Below are 18180 nucleotides of genomic sequence, written 5' to 3' on the forward strand. Positions count from 1 at the left end.
TTGGACTGAAGAAGAGATAAGAGCAAAGCAAAGAATTGACCCTGATCTCAGAGTGGTCATTGAGCATAAGGAGTCTGGAGACATGCCGTCACCTTCCTTGAGACAAGAGTTTCCAGATCTTGTTCTGTGGCTCACAGAATGGAAGCGTCTAGAGCTAAGAAATGGAGTGTTGTATAGAGCACGACAAGAACATGGACGAGTTACACACCAGCTTGTGTTACCGACTGAACTTAGAGCCACAGCATGGAAAGGTCTGCACGATGACCTTGGTCACCTAGGAATAGAGCGGACTCTTGATCTTGTGAGGTCACGATTCTATTGGCCTAGAATGTCTGCATATGTAGAGCAGAAGACTGAAACCTGGATTGGTACAGATATGCCAGTTACTATGAGAACTCTCCACCAAATTGTAACTTTACATATACAGGCCACAATAATATGATACGGTTTTTATTAGTCTTTTATTATATCTGGTGATTTTAACCTAAACATAAACAATTAGGTGAATTATTGCTTGTCTGCTTTGGCAACTTTGTCCTGTGTCTGTATTTTGAGTGCCATTTCTGGTTTTAGCTAGGAAAACACCATCTGATTCCATTGCAAAAGAGTTTTTAAATTGACTTAGTTTCCTATTCAGTGGGACATCACAGTGAAAGCTTTCAGGAAAATGCTGTTACCTTATAGAAATTTTGGATAAGTTCCCTCGGTTACTCTAAAATCATCTTGTGATTTATTGTTGAAAATTTGATTAAGAATCTTACTCCAACACATGATCTTGTAGCTCCACTGACTACAAAAAGGGGAGTCCCACAGCGCACAGCCCCAGAGAGAAAAAATGTGAACAAAATTGAACAGAAAATTAACAATAATTCAAGATCTGGAATCCCAGTTCACCAAAGTTAAAAGCCTTAGGAAGAATTATTTTCTTTTTTGCACAGTCCCTACCCTTTTTAAAGGTGTAGCCTTGACAGCCTTCATAATGTGTATGTAGAAATTTACATAGGCCATTATTGGATTTTATGCCTGAACAAGAAACATCTCCTGAACATCTCCAGAAGAACTCGGATGACACGGTCATAGTCGGATGTGTGGAGAATGAAGAGGATGAATACAGGGACCTTGTGGAGAGTTTTGTTAGGTGGAGCAGGGAGAACCTTCAGCAGCTCAACGTGACCAAGACGAAGGAGATGGTGGTGGATTTCAGTAAAAGCACGTCCCCACCCTCCATTAGTGGGAAAGATGTGGAAATAGTCCCATCTTACAAGTTCTGGGTGTTCAGCTGGACAACAAACTGGAGTGGTCCACGAACACTGATGCTGTCTACAAGAAGGCCATGAGCAGACTCTATTTCCTCAGGAAACTCAGGTCCTTCAGTGTTTGCAGCAGGATGCTCCACGTGTTCTATCAGTCTGTCATGGTTAGTACCATCTTCTTTGCTGTAGTGCGCTGGGGTGCAGGCATTAAAGCGAAGGATGCCAACAGACTTAACAAACTTATTAAAAAGGCAGGGTCTGTTGTTGGCTGTAATCTTGCAAATTTGGATGAGGTGGTGAGGGACAGGAAGGTGTTGGAAATTGCGGACAATCATGGACAATCCCTCACCCCCTCCATAACACAGTGGACAAACTGAGAAGCAGCTTTAGCAACAGACTCCTGCAGCCTCGCTGCTTGAAGGAACGGTACAGGAAGTCATTCCTGCCGTCCGCCATTAAACTCTATAATTCATCCAAACCCACTCAACAACAATAATTGTCTAATGTTTATGTTATAATTTTATTTCTATTTTATTCTATATTTATGTATATATGTTTATAATTCTTATAAGATGTATATATTATATTATGTATATATGCTTATAATATATGCTGTATATATGCTTATAACGTTCTAATCTTATTTGTATTTTTTTTATTCTATTTCTATACTTTGTAAATACAAAATCTAGACAGTTATATTAATCCACGTTAGGCTGCTACTACAATTCAATTTCCCTATGGGGATGAATAAAGTACATCTTGAATCTTGAAAGCAACTGCAGCTCTGATTCACAACGTCACTTGTTTCATTGCTTTTGCCTGAAATTATATTTCCAGAAAGACCTTGCCCCACCCTCATTTTTATCCTATTACTCTGACTTTCATAGTGCTAGTTCCACTGCTGAAGGTCCTAGTGTTGATATTTATAGCTCTCCCTCTTACTTTGTACTCCACAGAAGATATCTGACAGCCCAGTTAATTTGAATGACATTTTGTTTTCTAATGTAAATCCAGTTTTATTCACAATTACATCTACCTACCTTTACAACAGTTCTATTCCCACTATTGCTGTTTGTACCTGTTGAAGCAATGCTCTCTCCCACCTCCATCTGCCAGAATCCTCCACTGTGTTCAGCCTGCTGAATGTCAGATCTTTGGTGAATAATATGTTTTTAAGTAACAATTTCATATCCTGTCATAATCTTGAGCTCTTCACTGTCTCCCTGGTTATCCTTTGTTGTAATAGAATAAAACAGGGGTGGCAAACTTGTTTTCACTGAATGCCACATTGGAACAATGGTTGCCCTCAAAAGGAACAGACCTAAATGTAAGAATGAATAATGTATGTAACCAAATATAATGTAAAACACGGACATGCATTGCCCCCCATCTTTCTTGGAAAAGCCTTCCATCTGAATTAATCTGCCTCTTTCTGGACATTTTAGGATCATTTGTGGATATTTCAATCTCAATTTCAATGTGTATGATGCATATACATACACTGCGATCTAGTAGCAGGATGCCCTCACTTTGCAGGTAACACAATCGAAATGCATTGTGAGAAATGTAGTCTGTGGTCAAGGCACACTTAAAGAAGCATAGACCTATTTTGACACAGATTTTTAAGACCAATTAAACACTCACAGGCTACATAAAATGACATGGCAGGCCACATCTGGCCTGTGGATCTTGAGTTTGACACATGTGGCCTAAACTTTTGGTTAAGACTCTGAACAAAGCACATATGGATTAAGAGCAATTGCTGTCTTTAAAGAACAAAGTGAGAAAAAAAAAAAAAAAAAACACTTTAAAAGTGTAAAACAAGCAAAAAAAAAAAAATATCACTCCAAATGTGACGGCCCCAGAGCTGTAGAGTTGTCTTGCACTGTGCTGTCTGTGGTTCACAGGTTTCCAGCAGGGTTGGGCTAACCTAATTGGAGCACCTGGCCAGTGATCCTTCTTCTCCATTATCTTCTCCAGATGGCCAGGTCCGAAGTCATATTCCTGCCAAGGAACTTATCAACACCAGTAAACTATGCTGCCATGTTTTACGATGGAGGTCTACCATTTCCTGTCTGCCTGGCTCCAACTGTCTGAACAGTATTCAGGTCAAGGAAGGGTCAACTGACTTGCTTATGTGTATTCATACTAAAGAGTACATAGTATTCCTAACTTCTAAACTAACTGTAACATAAAACAAAAACATATAGTATACCACCTGCTAATAAGATAAAAGATGTTAACAAGATAAAATAATTCTCTCCAAAGTGTAAAACAAGCAAAAAAAAAAAAATCACTCCAAATGACGGCCCCAGAGCTGTAGAGTTGTCTTGCACTGTGCTGTCTGTGGTTCACAGGTTTCCAGCAGGGTTGGGCTAACCTAATTGGAGCACCTGGCCAGTGATCTACAGGTTATAAAGTTCCACCTGATCCAGCATTCTGGGGCTTTTTCTCCTACCTCTGCAACTCCATCTCACGTGCCCAGTTGCTTTGCCTCTTGGTGAATTATTGTATTTTGCACCTACAACAAACCTCACCCCTTTACTCACTTCATCCAGGCACTTGCTCACACCACTGATTTTCATTCTCACCTGCCATACTCCTTTATTGGGTGTTTTCTTTGGTTTTAGAAAATAAATGGTTAAACTGGACAGTGTGTCTTTCTCTTTTGTTGTCGACTTCACGAGTGGGCCATAACACCAAATGAAGGGAGAAACCACAAGTCTATTAAAGACTAACCAAACCAAAATAGGCAGTCAGAAAAACAAAAATTAAAAAAATATAATTTAACTATTTCAAGAGCTGTAAATGTACCACTTGATGATTCAGGAAAAAAACGAATTGGAAGGGAAAACAGAATGGAGGGGAGGGAGAGCTGGAGGTAAATGGGGTTGGAGAAATCAGCTAGCCACACAAAGTCTGCAAAGACAAGTGAAGCAAGCAAAACAGGACCATGAAGGGCAGGGAAACAAAGGAAAATAGATCTGACCTCCACATTATAACATATGCCAGGCTTCAGGAACATAATAATTATTTGTAGTGTACAGTACACAGTTTGATAATCCGATTGCTGCCACTTTTTTTTAGGTCAACTGTTCAATGGTTTCAAAACACAAATCGCTTACCAGCCAATTACTTGGCTGCATCTCAATGCATTTAGATGTATAGATGTGTTCAGAAAAAAATGAAGAAATTTGTCAGGTTTGTGGAACACAGTCATGTGGCAGCAATTAATCCAGATATCTGGCAAAATAAAGCACAAACAACATTTACATTTATATGATTTATATATATATTTATGTATCTACTGTTGGATCGCAATACCTCACGTGTGGCACTGCCAATCCGTATGTTCTCTGAATGAAGTTGTTGGATCGCAATACCTCCCGTATTATAACTGCTAATCCGCGTGTTCTTTGAATGAAGACTTCAAGAAGAAAAATGCCAATTTCAAAATGTATTTGACAATAGAACCAATTCGAGATACAAATATTACAGAGCTCCGGGCCAGTTCATAACCCTAGCAACAACAGAGTTAATTGTCAGGGCATGAAGTCTGACAACCTAACTATCCCTTGGCCCAGTCTTTATAGTAACACACATGCAAATTCACAATGTTCATGCAATCCAATCCAGATCCCCTGCTGGGATGACCTCGTCTTCTCTCCTCCAGTCCCATCTGGTGTTGGTAGAGTCCTTCTTTTCCATTATTTTCCCAGGTGGCCAGATCAAAGTTCCCATTCTTCATGCAAATAAGATCATCAACCCCAGCCTGATGTCCTGTTTACAATGATTGTTTAACACCCCCTGCCTGACTGGTCCTGAGATTACAGTGGAACAAACAACAATCCTGTGGATGGAATGTCTCTGTTCTTTATTACATTTGCTAATGAGTCTACCTTGCCTAACTTCTAAGAGAAGACAGGAACATATGGTGAAACACATAACAACAAGATAAAGACAATTCTCAACAAAGACTAGAAGAAGAAAAATGCCAATTTCAAAATGTATTTAGCAAATAGAACCAATTCAAGATACAAATATTACAGAACTTGGCTGCATCTCAATGCATTTAGATGTATAGATGTGTTCAAGACGACATGTAGAAGAATCAGAATGATGAAGAAGAAATCATGTAATGATGTACATTATCCAAACTGTAGCAAGACTTTACTGAAAATATCCCGATATGAGTACACACACAGCATGCAACTGCAAAACATAAAAACATATTTTTAAGCAAAAGTAACAGTGGTTTAGATTAATATTCAATTCACTTTTATTATTCTTGGCACTTTACAGAAACCCAGGGCCTGACAGCCAACAACATGAAGAAACCTTGAGCTGGACCAGGCTCATATGGGGGGTGTTAGGCTGCTGAAAGCCTATGGGAAAGACTAAGGTGAAGGTGGAAGACATAGAAGAGGATGGGCAGACACCATGTAACACTCCTGACTAGTCTGTTCAATTTCACTTTATCTGGCTCTCCCCAGGTTTTAAGTGCAAACCCGTTTAGCAATAAAAACAAGTTCTAATCGTTAATCTTTTCTGATTCTTTTTGACCGTAGAGCTGAACAAAAAAAGAAGAAATTTGTCAGGTTTGTGGAACACAGTCATGTGACAGCAATTAACCCAGATATCTGGCAAAATAAAGCACAAACAACATTTACATTTATATGATTTATATATATATTTATGTATCTACTGTTGGATCGCAATACCTCACGTGTGGCACTGCCAATCCGTATGTTCTCTGAATGAAGACTAGGAGAAGAAAAATGCCAATTTCAAAATGTATTTAGCAAATAGAACCAATTCAAGATACAAATATTACAGAGCTCTAAGGCCAGTAAGGGCCAGTTCATAACCCTGCAATAACAAAGTCAATTGTCCGGGCATGAAGTCTGACAACCTAACTATCCCTTGACCCAGTCTTTTATAGAAACACATATGTAAATTATTGATGCTAATCCAGTCCAATCCAGTCCCTCTGCTTGGATGACCTCTTCTTCTTCTTCCAGTCCCATTGGATACTGGTACAGTCCTTGTTCTCTGTTGTTTCCCAAATGGCCAGGTCAAAGTTAACCAGCAGTTTACCCAGCCGGCCATCAGCTTACCCAGCCGGCCATCAGCAGGAGGGTCCCCCTACATGAGCCTGGTCCTGCTCAAGGTTTCTTCCTGTTAAAGGGGAGTTTTTCCTTGCCACTGTTGCTTGTCTGGGGTCTGGCCCTGGGATTCTGGAAAGTGCCTTGAAACAATTTTGATTGTATAAGACGCTATATAAATAAAGACTGATTGATTGATTGATTGAAAGTTCACCTTCTTCCCGCAGATGAACTTATCAACACAAGTAAACTATGCTGTCAAGTTTTACGATGGGTGTTTAACAGTCCCCGTCTGACTGTCTCTTGCGATTACAACTGTCTAAACAAAATCATGTCAAGGAAAGGGTAAACTGATCTTTATTACACTTGCTAATGATTCTACCATCCCTAACTTCTAAATTACTTCTAACAGAAAACAGAAACATATGGTAGAACACATGGTAACAAGGTAAACACAATTCTCTTCACTACTCAAGTAAAAGTACAAATATTGTGCATTAAACATACTCTTAGAAGTACATTTTACTCAAAAAGTTACTCAAATAAATGTACCTCATTGCCGAGGGATCTGGATGGAAAGACGAAGCATGAAGGCAGGTTCCCCCTGAAGGAGTTGAGGGCTGTCTGTAGGTGTTTCAAGGTATGATCAGGGTCCGTCCTTCCAGCTGCATCCCTAAAAAGTGGCTGATTTTTAGAGATGAATAGAAACTGTTCAACTCTTCAGCATCAACTCAGTCAGCCGCGTAACTGCATCATGTGATTCATGGAAAGGAATGAATATATAAAGAAATGCATTTATTAATCTTCAACGACCTCCAGAATTTTAGTTGAACATAATGATACTACAATATTACCATTGGTATGTACGTATCCACATCCGGCAATAAAAGGTCCGGGAACTGAGGTTACCAAAAGAACTGAGGAATGAGGTTACCAAAAGAATGTTGCTTAGGCTAATAGGTTCACGTGCAGACAGGTCTGGATGAAAAATGCTTGGAAAGTTTGCTCTTGATTTCACAATGATATTGATTTTTGAATTTAGAGAGTCAGCAGCTCTATTTGTTAAAGTGCAAAGCATTACTCGCCCAACATACAGACTCATTTCATTTTCACTTTTGTTTCTTTCTGTCATCAAAACTATGACACATCAAATAAAAATGGAAAGCAGTTATGGATGCTAGATGAGGCATGACATGATCATGATACAAGGAAGTGAAATGGTGACGTAAATACAGGTGAATCAACATTCTTGTCTTCCATCTTGAAAGATTCTTATTATCATTACACTTAGAAAACATCTGACCGTGAAACCAGAAGGTAGTCAATGTGGATAATATCTGTCCTTTTTAAGGAAAAAAAAATCAAAATTAGTTTGGTTTATCAAATGATAATTAGTGCCAATTTGAGGAAACCACTTCCAGTTCTTTGAATAGAAAAATTAAATCCTTCCTGTTTGTTCCACTTCCTTCCTTGATTGTTTGATAATCGTCAACTTCGACTTCAACAACTTCAACTCAACTTTAATGCCTCAGGGAAATTAAAAAAAATCTTAAAAACTTTAGTTCCGTGAGACTGGAGTTATTGGCTTTGAAATGGGCCATGACGGAGAAGTTTCGTGAATATTTGTTGGACAAGTGTGTTGTCTTCACAGACAGTAACCCTCTTAGTCATCTGGCCACAGTTGAACTGGATGCTCTAGAGCAGCACTAGGAAGTCCAGCGTGGAAATATTGAAATGTCTGTGATTATCAGAATGAGAACCATGTAATTGATTGCTCAAGTAGCTTAGCATATGACAAGATGTACTAACGCTACTCATGCCAAGCTAATGTTACAATGTCAGCAAGTTCAACAGAAGGCTAAGACGACAAGTTCTGCTTACACAGATAAAATCCATACCACTGTTGATTGTGGTAAGTCAAAACAGGAACAAGTATCATGTGTGCATTGAGAAATTCTGGTAAGACATGGTGGGTTAAGAAAAGGTCAGGTCCATGTTCTGCTGAGACAAAGGAAATCACCTGAGGTAGGGCGAACAACAAGTGACATATGAACTGTATATAGGATGGATACGGGCCAGCCTTAGATAGTCTTTTCAGGGGACCATGCTGACAGACAGGCTGTGTACTTGAACAGACTCTGAAGCTTCATAACTTGTCTTGCCAATACATTTTGAGTGTTGCTATGCTGAAACTATCTTGCCTATCCTGTCATCTGTTCTTACTTATCAACAAACGTGCATGGACTTGGAGGGCGATCCGACGCCAGCTCGCAGCATTCGATTTCGAGGTTTGCTACGGGCCTGGCAAAAGTAATGCCAATGTAGATGCCTTTCCTTGCCTACACCCACCTTTAGCCGTGGACTTCAACATCATAGCCTTTGGTACCTCTCTTCCACCACCCTTGCAGCAAGCCTTCCAAGCTCGAGGCCTGATGACTCACAGGCTGCTATCCACATTTTCCCTCCACATTTGCCAGTAGACATTGGTACCCTTCAGTAGGCTGATGCTGTAAACCACAAGTTTTGTACATTTTGCTGGGAGAAGCGATGCCCTGAGGAGCAGAAATACTCGGCTGACTGGGTGTGTTGGGGTGGTTTACAGGCAGGTTTTGCACTCTGATGGTGGGGAAGTGGTGCCTTCTGGTACTTCTGCCAGCTGCTCTAAAAGAGCTGGTCCTTACTGAGGTTCACCAGAGAAATTATTGATGCTAATTCAGTCCAATCCAGTCCTTCTTCTTGGGTGACCTCATCTTCTTCTTCCAGCCTCATTTGGTGTTGGTGCAGTCCTTCTTCTCCATTGTCTTCCCAAATGGCCAGATCAGAGGTCATATTCCTGTCCAGGAACTTATCAATCACCAGTAAATTATGCTGTCACGTTTTACGATGAGGGTCTACCATTTCCTGTCTGCCTGGCTCCAACTGTCTAAACAGCATTCATGTCAAGGAAGGGTCAACTGACTTGCTTATGTGTATTCCTACTAAAGATTATATACTATCCCTAACTTCTAAACTAACTGTAACATAAAACAAAAACATATAGTATAACACATGCTAATAAGATAAAAGATGCTAACAAGATAAAATAATTCTCTTCAATCCCCCTTTTGGTCTAGCCTAAGCTAGGCCAATATAACAATTCACTGACCGCTCCCTTTGCTGTAATCAAGAATAATAGAAGTTTAATCATGGTGCCATCTTCTTTAGATGTTCCCGGATCTGTCCAAGCGTTCTCTGTGAATTATCTGCTGGGGTACATTGATTCCAGTGATACCAGAGTTAGGGTTAATGTGTTAGGGTGTTAGTATGTTAGGGTTAGGGTTAACATGCGATGTTCACGCTGCAACTTCAAAGGGACCAGTCCACCTGGGCTCTGACCACTTTCACTTGATGACTCTCAGAAGAACCCACTCAGCTGTGTGTGGAATTCCTGGATCTTCACTGACTGTGGTTACAGAGGTTGCCTGTTGGGAGAAAACTGAGAGAGTCGTTTTTAGTTGAACAAAATAAGATTTATATTTCATAAAAGTGCTGGGCTGGCCTAAGGATTTTCTGCTCCTGGTCCCGGAAAGAGAACACCCCTCTCGAGCTCAAAAGGGGTGAATCCTGTTCGGGAGCTAACAGAGCTTCTTACTGACATCAAGGCTATTGGAAGCGCCTGTGTCCATTTCATTCCACTGTAAGCACATATGTTGCCAATTTTGCTCTTCAGTGTTTGATTCATTCTTTCTACCTGCGCCTAACGCCTTCTCTACTTCTTGTAAATCTTTATTCTTAAAATTAGTTCTATTATCAGACCTAATTTGTTTGGGGAAACCATGTGTCAGATTAATCAAAAATTCTATTCCCACTATTGCTGCTTGTACCTGCTGAAGCAATGCTCTCTCCCACCTCCATCTGCCAGAATCCTCCACTGTGTTCAGCCTGCTGAATGTCAGATCTCTGGTGAATAATATGTTTTTAAGTAACAATTTCATATCCTGTCATAATCTTGAGCTCTTCACTGTCTCCTTGGTTATCCTTTGTTGTAATAGAATAAAACAGGGGTGGCAAACTTGTTTTCACTGAATGCCACATTGGAACAATGGTTGCCCTCAAAGGAACAGACCTAAATGTAAGAATGAATAATGTATGTAACCAAATATAATGTAAAACACGGACATGCATTTGCCCCCCCATCTTTCTTGAAAAAGCCTTCCATCTGAATTAATCTGCCTCTTTCTGGACATTTTAGGATCATTTGTGGATATTTCAATCTCAATTTCAATGTGCATGATGCATATACATACACTGCAATCTAGTAGCAGGATGCCCTCACTTTGCAGGTAACACAATCGAAATGCATTGTGAGAAATGTAGTCTGTGGTCAAGGCACACCTTAAAGAAGCATAGACCTATTTTGACACAGATTTTTAAGACCAATTAAACACTCACAAGCTACATAAAATGACATGGCAGGCCACATCTGGCCTGTGGATCTTGAGGTTGACACATGTGGCCTAAACTTTTAGGTTAAGACTCTGAACAAAGCACATATGGATTAAGAGCAATTGCTGTCTTTAAAGAACAAAGTGAGAAAAAAACAAACACTTTAAAAGTTGCTGGATTGCAATACCTCTCGTGTGTCACTGCCAATCCGCGTGTTCTTTAAATGAAGACTTCAAGTAAACAATTGTCAATTTCAAAATGTATTTAGCAAACAGAATCAATTCAAGATACAAATATTACAGAGCTCTGGGCCAGTTCATAACCCTAGCAACAAGTCAATTGTCAGGGCGTGAAGTCTGACGACCTAACTATCCCTTGACCCAGTCTTTTATAGAAAGATATATGTAAATTATTGATGCTAATTCAGTCCAATCCAGTCCTTCTTCTTGGATGACCCCATCTTCTTCTTCCAGCCTCCTTTGGTGTTGGTGCGGTCCTTCTTCTCCATTATCTTCTCCAGATGGCCAGGTCCGAAGTCATATTCCTGCCAAGGAACTTATCAACACCAGTAAACTATGCTGTCATGTTTTACGATGGAGGTCTACCATTTCCTGTCTGCCTGGCTCCAACTGTCTGAACAGTATTCAGGTCAAGGAAGGGTCAACTGACTTGCTTATGTGTATTCATACTAAAGAGTACATAGTATTCCTAACTTCTAAACTAACTGTAACATAAAACAAAAACATATAGTATACCACATGCTAATAAGATAAAAGATGTTAACAAGATAAAATAATTCTCTTCAAAGTGTAAAACAAGCAAAAAAAAAAAAAATCACTCCAAATGTGACGGCCCCAGAGCTGTAGAGTTGTCTTGCACTGTGCTGTCTGTGGTTCACAGGTTTCCAGCAGGGTTGGGCTAACCTAATTAGAGCACCTGGCCAGTGATCTACAGGTTATAAAGTTCCACCTGATCCAGCATTCTGGGGCTTCTTCTCCTACCTCTGCAACTCCATCTCACGTGCCCAGCTGCTTTGCCTCTTGGTGAATTATTGTATTTTGCACCTACAACAAACCTCACCCCTTTACTCACTTCATCCAGGCACTTGCTCACACCACTGATTTTCATTCTCACCTGCCATACTCCTTTATTGGGTGTTTTCTTTGGTTTTAGAAAATAAATGGTTAAACTGGACAGTGTGTCTTTCTCTTTTGTTGTCGACTTCACGAGTGGGCCATAACACCAAATGAAGGGAGAAACCACAAGTCTATTAAAGACTAACCAAACCAAAATAGGCAGTCAGAAAAACAAAAATAAAAAAAAAAATATTAATATTAAATTAAAAACTGTAAATGTACCACTTGATGATTCAGGAAAAAAACGAATTGGAAGGGAAAACAGAATTGGAGGGAGAGCTGGAGGTAAATGGGGTTGGAGAAATCAGCTAGCCACACAAAGTCTGCAAAGACAAGTGAAGCAAGCAAAACAGGACCATGAAGGGCAGGGAAACAAAGGAAAATAGATCTGACCTCCACATTATAACATATTGCCAGGCTTCAGGAACATATATAATTATTTGTAGTGTACAGTACACAGTTTTGATAATCCGATTGCTGCCCACTTTTTTTTAGGTCAACCTGTTCAATGGTTTCAAAACACAAATCGCTTACCAGCCAATTACTTGGCTGCATCTCAATGCATTTAGATGTAGATGTGTTCAAGACGACATGTAGAAGAATCAGAATGATGAAGAAATCATGTAATGATGTACATTATCCAAACTGCAGCAAGACTTTACTGAAAATATCCCGATATGAGTACACACACAGCATGCAACTGCAAAACATAAAAACATATTTTTAAGCAAAAGTAACAGTGGTTTAGATTAATATTCAATTCACTTTTATTATTCTTGGCACTTTACAGAAACCCAGGGCCTGACACCCAACAACATGAAGAAACCTTGAGCTGGACCAGGCTCATATGGGGGGTGTTAGGCTGCTGAAAGCCTATGGGAAAGACTAAGGTGAAGGTGGAAGACATAGAAGAGGATGGGCAGACACCATGTAACACTCCTGACTAGTCTGTTCAATTTCACTTTATCTGGCTCTCCCCAGGTTTTAAGTGCAAACCTGTTTAGCAATAAAAACAAGTTCTAATCATTCATCTTTTCTGATTCTTTTTGACCATAGAGCTGAACAACAAAATGAAGAAATTTGTCAGGTTTGTGGAACACAGTCATGTGGCAGCAATTAATCCAGATATCTGGCAAAATAAAGCACAAACAACATTTATATGATTTATATATATATTTATGTATCTACTGTTGGATCGCAATACCTCACGTGTGGCACTGCCAATCCGTATGTTCTCTGAATGAAGTTGTTGGATCGCAATACCTCCCGTATTGTAACTGCTAATCCGCGTGTTCTTTGAATGAAGACTTCAAGAAGAAAAATGCCAATTTCAAAATGTATTTGACAATAGAACCAATTCGAGATACAAATATTACAGAGCTCCGGGCCAGTTCATAACCCTAGCAACAACAGAGTTAATTGTCAGGGCATGAAGTCTGACAACCTAACTATCCCTTGGCCCAGTCCTTTATAGTAACACACATGCAAATTCACAATGTTCATGCAATCCAATCCAGATCCCCTGCTGGGATGACCTCGTCCTCTTCCTCCAGTCCCATCTGGTGTTGGTAGAGTCCTTCTTTTCCATTATTTTCCCAGGTGGCCAGATCAAAGTTCCCATTCTTCATGCAAATAAGATCATCAACCCCAGCCTGATGTCCTGTTTACAATGATTGTTTAACACCCCCTGCCTGACTGGTCCTGAGATTACAGTGGAACAAACAACAATCCTGTGGATGGAATGTCTCTGTTCTTTATTACATTTGCTAATGAGTCTACCTTGCCTAACTTCTAAGAGAAGACAGGAACATATGGTGAAACACATAACAACAAGATAAAGACAATTCTCAACAAAGACTAGAAGAAGAAAAATGCCAATTTCAAAATGTATTTAGCAAATAGAACCAATTCAAGATACAAATATTACAGAACTTGGCTGCATCTCAATGCATTTAGATGTATAGATGTGTTCAAGACGACATGTAGAAGAATCAGAATGATGAAGAAATCATGTAATGATGTACATTATCCAAACTGTAGCAAGACTTTACTGAAAATATCCCGATATGAGTACACACACAGCATGCAACTGCAAAACATAAAAACATATTTTTAAGCAAAAGTAACAGTGGTTTAGATTAATATTCAATTCACTTTTATTATTCTTGGCACTTTACAGAAACCCAGGGCCTGACAGCCAACAACATGAAGAAACCTTGAGCTGGACCAGGCTCATATGGGGGGTGTTAGGCTGCTGAAAGCCTATGGGAAAGACTAAGGTGAAGGTGGAAGACATAGAAGAGGATGGGCAGACACCATGTAACACTCCTGACTAGTCTGTTCAATTTCACTTTATCTGGCTCTCCCCAGGTTTTAAGTGCAAACCGTTTAGCAATAAAAAAGTTCTAATCGTTAATCTTTTCTGATTCTTTTTGACCGTAGAGCTGAACAAAAAATGAAGAAATTTGTCAGGTTTGTGGAACACAGTCATGTGACAGCAATTAACCCAGATATCTGGCAAAATAAAGCACAAACAACATTTACATTTATATGATTTATATATATATTTATGTATCTACTGTTGGATCGCAATACCTCACGTGTGGCACTGCCAATCCGTATGTTCTCTGAATGAAGACTAGGAGAAGAAAAATGCCAATTTCAAAATGTATTTAGCAAATAGAACCAATTCAAGATACAAATATTACAGAGCTCTAAGGCCAGTAAGGGCCAGTTCATAACCCTGCAATAACAAAGTCAATTGTCCGGGCATGAAGTCTGACAACCTAACTATCCCTTGACCCAGTCTTTTATAGAAACACATATGTAAATTATTGATGCTAATCCAGTCCAATCCAGTCCCTCTGCTTGGATGACCTCTTCTTCTTCTTCCAGTCCCATTGGATACTGGTACAGTCCTTGTTCTCTGTTGTTTCCCAAATGGCCAGGTCAAAGTTAACCAGCAGTTTACCCAGCCGGCCATCAGCTTACCCAGCCGGCCATCAGCAGGAGGGTCCCCCTACATGAGCCTGGTCCTGCTCAAGGTTTCTTCCTGTTAAAGGGGAGTTTTTCCTTGCCACTGTTGCTTGTCTGGGGTCTGGCCCTGGGATTCTGGAAAGTGCCTTGAAACAATTTTGATTGTATAAGACGCTATATAAATAAAGATTGATTGATTGATTGATTGAAAGTTCACCTTCTTCCCGCAGATGAACTTATCAACACAAGTAAACTATGCTGTCAAGTTTTACGATGGGTGTTTAACAGTCCCCGTCTGACTGTCTCTTGCGATTACAACTGTCTAAACAACAATCATGTCAAGGAAAGGGTAAACTGATCTTTATTACACTTGCTAATGATTCTACCATCCCTAACTTCTAAATTACTTCTAACAGAAAACAGAAACATATGGTAGAACACATGGTAACAAGGTAAACACAATTCTCTTCACTACTCAAGTAAAAGTACAAATATTGTGCATTAAACATACTCTTAGAAGTACATTTTACTCAAAAAGTTACTCAAATAAATGTACCTCATTGCCGAGGGATCTGGATGGAAAGACGAAGCATGAAGGCAGGTTCCCCCTGAAGGAGTTGAGGGCTGTCTGTAGGTGTTTCAAGGTATGATCAGGGTCCGTCCTTCCAGCTGCATCCCTAAAAAGTGGCTGATTTTTAGAGATGAATAGAAACTGTTCAACTCTTCAGCATCAACTCAGTCAGCCGCGTAACTGCATCATGTGATTCATGGAAAGGAATGAATAATAAAGAAATGCATTTATTAATCTTCAACGACCTCCAGAATTTTAGTTGAACATAATGATACTACAATATTACCATTGGTATGTACGTATCCACATCCGGCAATAAAAGGTCCGGGAACTGAGGTTACCAAAAGAACTGAGGAATGAGGTTACCAAAAGAATGTTGCTTAGGCTAATAGGTTCACGTGCAGACAGGTCTGGATGAAAAATGCTTGGAAAGTTTGCTCTTGATTTCACAATGATATTGATTTTTGAATTTAGAGAGTCAGCAGCTCTATTTGTTAAAGTGCAAAGCATTACTCGCCCAACATACAGACTCATTTCATTTTCACTTTTGTTTCTTTCTGTCATCTAAAACTATGACACATCAAATAAAAATGGAAAGCAGTTATGGATGCTAGATGAGGCATGACATGATCATGATACAAGGAAGTGAAATGGTGACGTAAATACAGGTGAATCAACATTCTTGTCTTCCATCTTGAAAGATTCTTATTATCATTACACTTAGAAAACATCTGACCGTGAAACCAGAAGGTAGTCAATGTGGATAATATCTGTCCTTTTTAAGGAAAAAAAAAATCAAAATTAGTTTGGTTTATCAAATGATAATTAGTGCCAATTTGAGGAAACCACTTCCAGTTCTTTGAATAGAAAAATTAAATCCTTCCTGTTTGTTCCACTTCCTTCCTTGATTGTTTGATAATCGTCAACTTCGACTTCAACAACTTCAACTCAACTTTAATGCCTCAGGGAAATTAAAAAAAAATCTTAAAAACTTTAGTTCCGTGAGACTGGAGTTATTGGCTTTGAAATGGGCCATGACGGAGAAGTTTCGTGAATATTTGTTGGACAAGTGTGTTGTCTTCACAGACAGTAACCCTCTTAGTCATCTGGCCACAGTTGAACTGGATGCTCTAGAGCAGCACTAGGAAGTCCAGCGTGGAAATATTGAAATGTCTGTGATTATCAGAATGAGAACCATGTAATTGATTGCTCAAGTAGCTTAGCATATGACAAGATGTACTAACGCTACTCATGCCAAGCTAATGTTACAATGTCAGCAAGTTCAACAGAAGGCTAAGACGACAAGTTCTGCTTACACAGATAAAATCCATACCACTGTTGATTGTGGTAAGTCAAAACAGGAACAAGTATCATGTGTGCATTGAGAAATTCTGGTAAGACATGGTGGGTTAAGAAAAGGTCAGGTCCATGTTCTGCTGAGACAAAGGAAATCACCTGAGGTAGGGCGAACAACAAGTGACATATGAACTGTATATAGGATGGATACGGGCCAGCCTTAGATAGTCTTTTCAGGGGACCATGCTGACAGACAGGCTGTGTACTTGAACAGACTCTGAAGCTTCATAACTTGTCTTGCCAATACATTTTTGAGTGTTGCTATGCTGAAACTATCTTGCCTATCCTGTCATCTGTTCTTACTTATCAACAAACGTGCATGGACTTGGAGGGCGATCCGACGCCAGCTCGCAGCATTCGATTTCGAGGTTTGCTACGGGCCTGGCAAAAGTAATGCCAATGTAGATGCCTTTCCTTGCCTACACCCACCTTTAGCCGTGGACTTCAACATCATAGCCTTTGGTACCTCTCTTCCACCACCCTTGCAGCAAGCCTTCCAAGCTCGAGGCCTGATGACTCACAGGCTGCTATCCACATTTTCCCTCCACATTTGCCAGTAGACATTGGTACCCTTCAGTAGGCTGATGCTGTAAACCACAAGTTTTGTACATTTTGCTGGGAGAAGCGATGCCCTGAGGAGCAGAAACACTCGGCTGACTGGGTGTGTTGGGGTGGTTTACAGGCAGGTTTTGCACTCTGATGGTGGGGAAGTGGTGCCTTCTGGTACTTCTGCCAGCTGCTCTAAAAGAGCTGGTCCTTACTGAGGTTCACCAGAGAAATTATTGATGCTAATTCAGTCCAATCCAGTCCTTCTTCTTGGGTGACCTCATCTTCTTCTTCCAGCCTCATTTGGTGTTGGTGCAGTCCTTCTTCTCCATTGTCTTCCCAAATGGCCAGATCAGAGGTCATATTCCTGTCCAGGAACTTATCAATCACCAGTAAATTATGCTGTCACGTTTTACGATGAGGGTCTACCATTTCCTGTCTGCCTGGCTCCAACTGTCTAAACAGCATTCATGTCAAGGAAGGGTCAACTGACTTGCTTATGTGTATTCCTACTAAAGATTATATACTATCCCTAACTTCTAAACTAACTGTAACATAAAACAAAAACATATAGTATAACACATGCTAATAAGATAAAAGATGCTAACAAGATAAAATAATTCTCTTCAATCCCCCTTTTGGTCTAGCCTAAGCTAGGCCAATATAACAATTCACTGACCGCTCCCTTTGCTGTAATCAAGAATAATAGAAGTTTAATCATGGTGCCATCTTCTTTAGATGTTCCCGGATCTGTCCAAGCGTTCTCTGTGAATTATCTGCTGGGGTACATTGATTCCAGTGATACCAGA

At 39.9% G+C, this 18180-nt stretch overlaps 2 long non-coding RNA genes across 5 annotated transcripts; both read right to left on the reverse strand.

Moving 5' to 3' along the window:
- Nucleotides 1-4435: 4435 nt before the first annotated feature.
- LOC130535490 (uncharacterized) lies at nucleotides 4436-8817 on the reverse strand. 2 transcript variants are annotated; one of them, XR_008953139.1, is made up of 4 exons: nucleotides 7216-8810; nucleotides 6914-7045; nucleotides 5978-6020; nucleotides 4436-4499 (listed from the first exon to the last, which is right to left on the reverse strand). It is a non-coding gene; the product is annotated as an uncharacterized LOC130535490 (long non-coding RNA). The 2 variants fall into 2 exon arrangements; XR_008953140.1 differs by lacking the exon at nucleotides 4436-4499 and adding an exon at nucleotides 5417-5896 and having other exon boundaries at nucleotides 5978-6504; nucleotides 7216-8817.
- A 2213-nt stretch (nucleotides 8818-11030) lies between these two features.
- Nucleotides 11031-16437, reverse strand: LOC130535488 (uncharacterized). Of its 3 annotated transcripts, none has more exons than XR_008953135.1 (4): nucleotides 15756-16417; nucleotides 15455-15586; nucleotides 14518-14560; nucleotides 11031-13051 (listed from the first exon to the last, which is right to left on the reverse strand). It is a non-coding gene; the product is annotated as an uncharacterized LOC130535488 (long non-coding RNA). The 3 variants fall into 3 exon arrangements; XR_008953137.1 differs by lacking the exon at nucleotides 11031-13051 and adding an exon at nucleotides 13245-14436 and having other exon boundaries at nucleotides 15756-16437; XR_008953136.1 differs by lacking the exon at nucleotides 11031-13051 and adding an exon at nucleotides 13245-14436 and having other exon boundaries at nucleotides 14518-15044; nucleotides 15756-16437.
- Nucleotides 16438-18180: the final 1743 nt, after the last annotated feature.

The sequence above is a fragment of the Takifugu flavidus genome, chromosome 12, assembly GCF_003711565.1.
Source record: "Takifugu flavidus isolate HTHZ2018 chromosome 12, ASM371156v2, whole genome shotgun sequence".
NCBI lineage: Eukaryota > Metazoa > Chordata > Actinopteri > Tetraodontiformes > Tetraodontidae > Takifugu > Takifugu flavidus.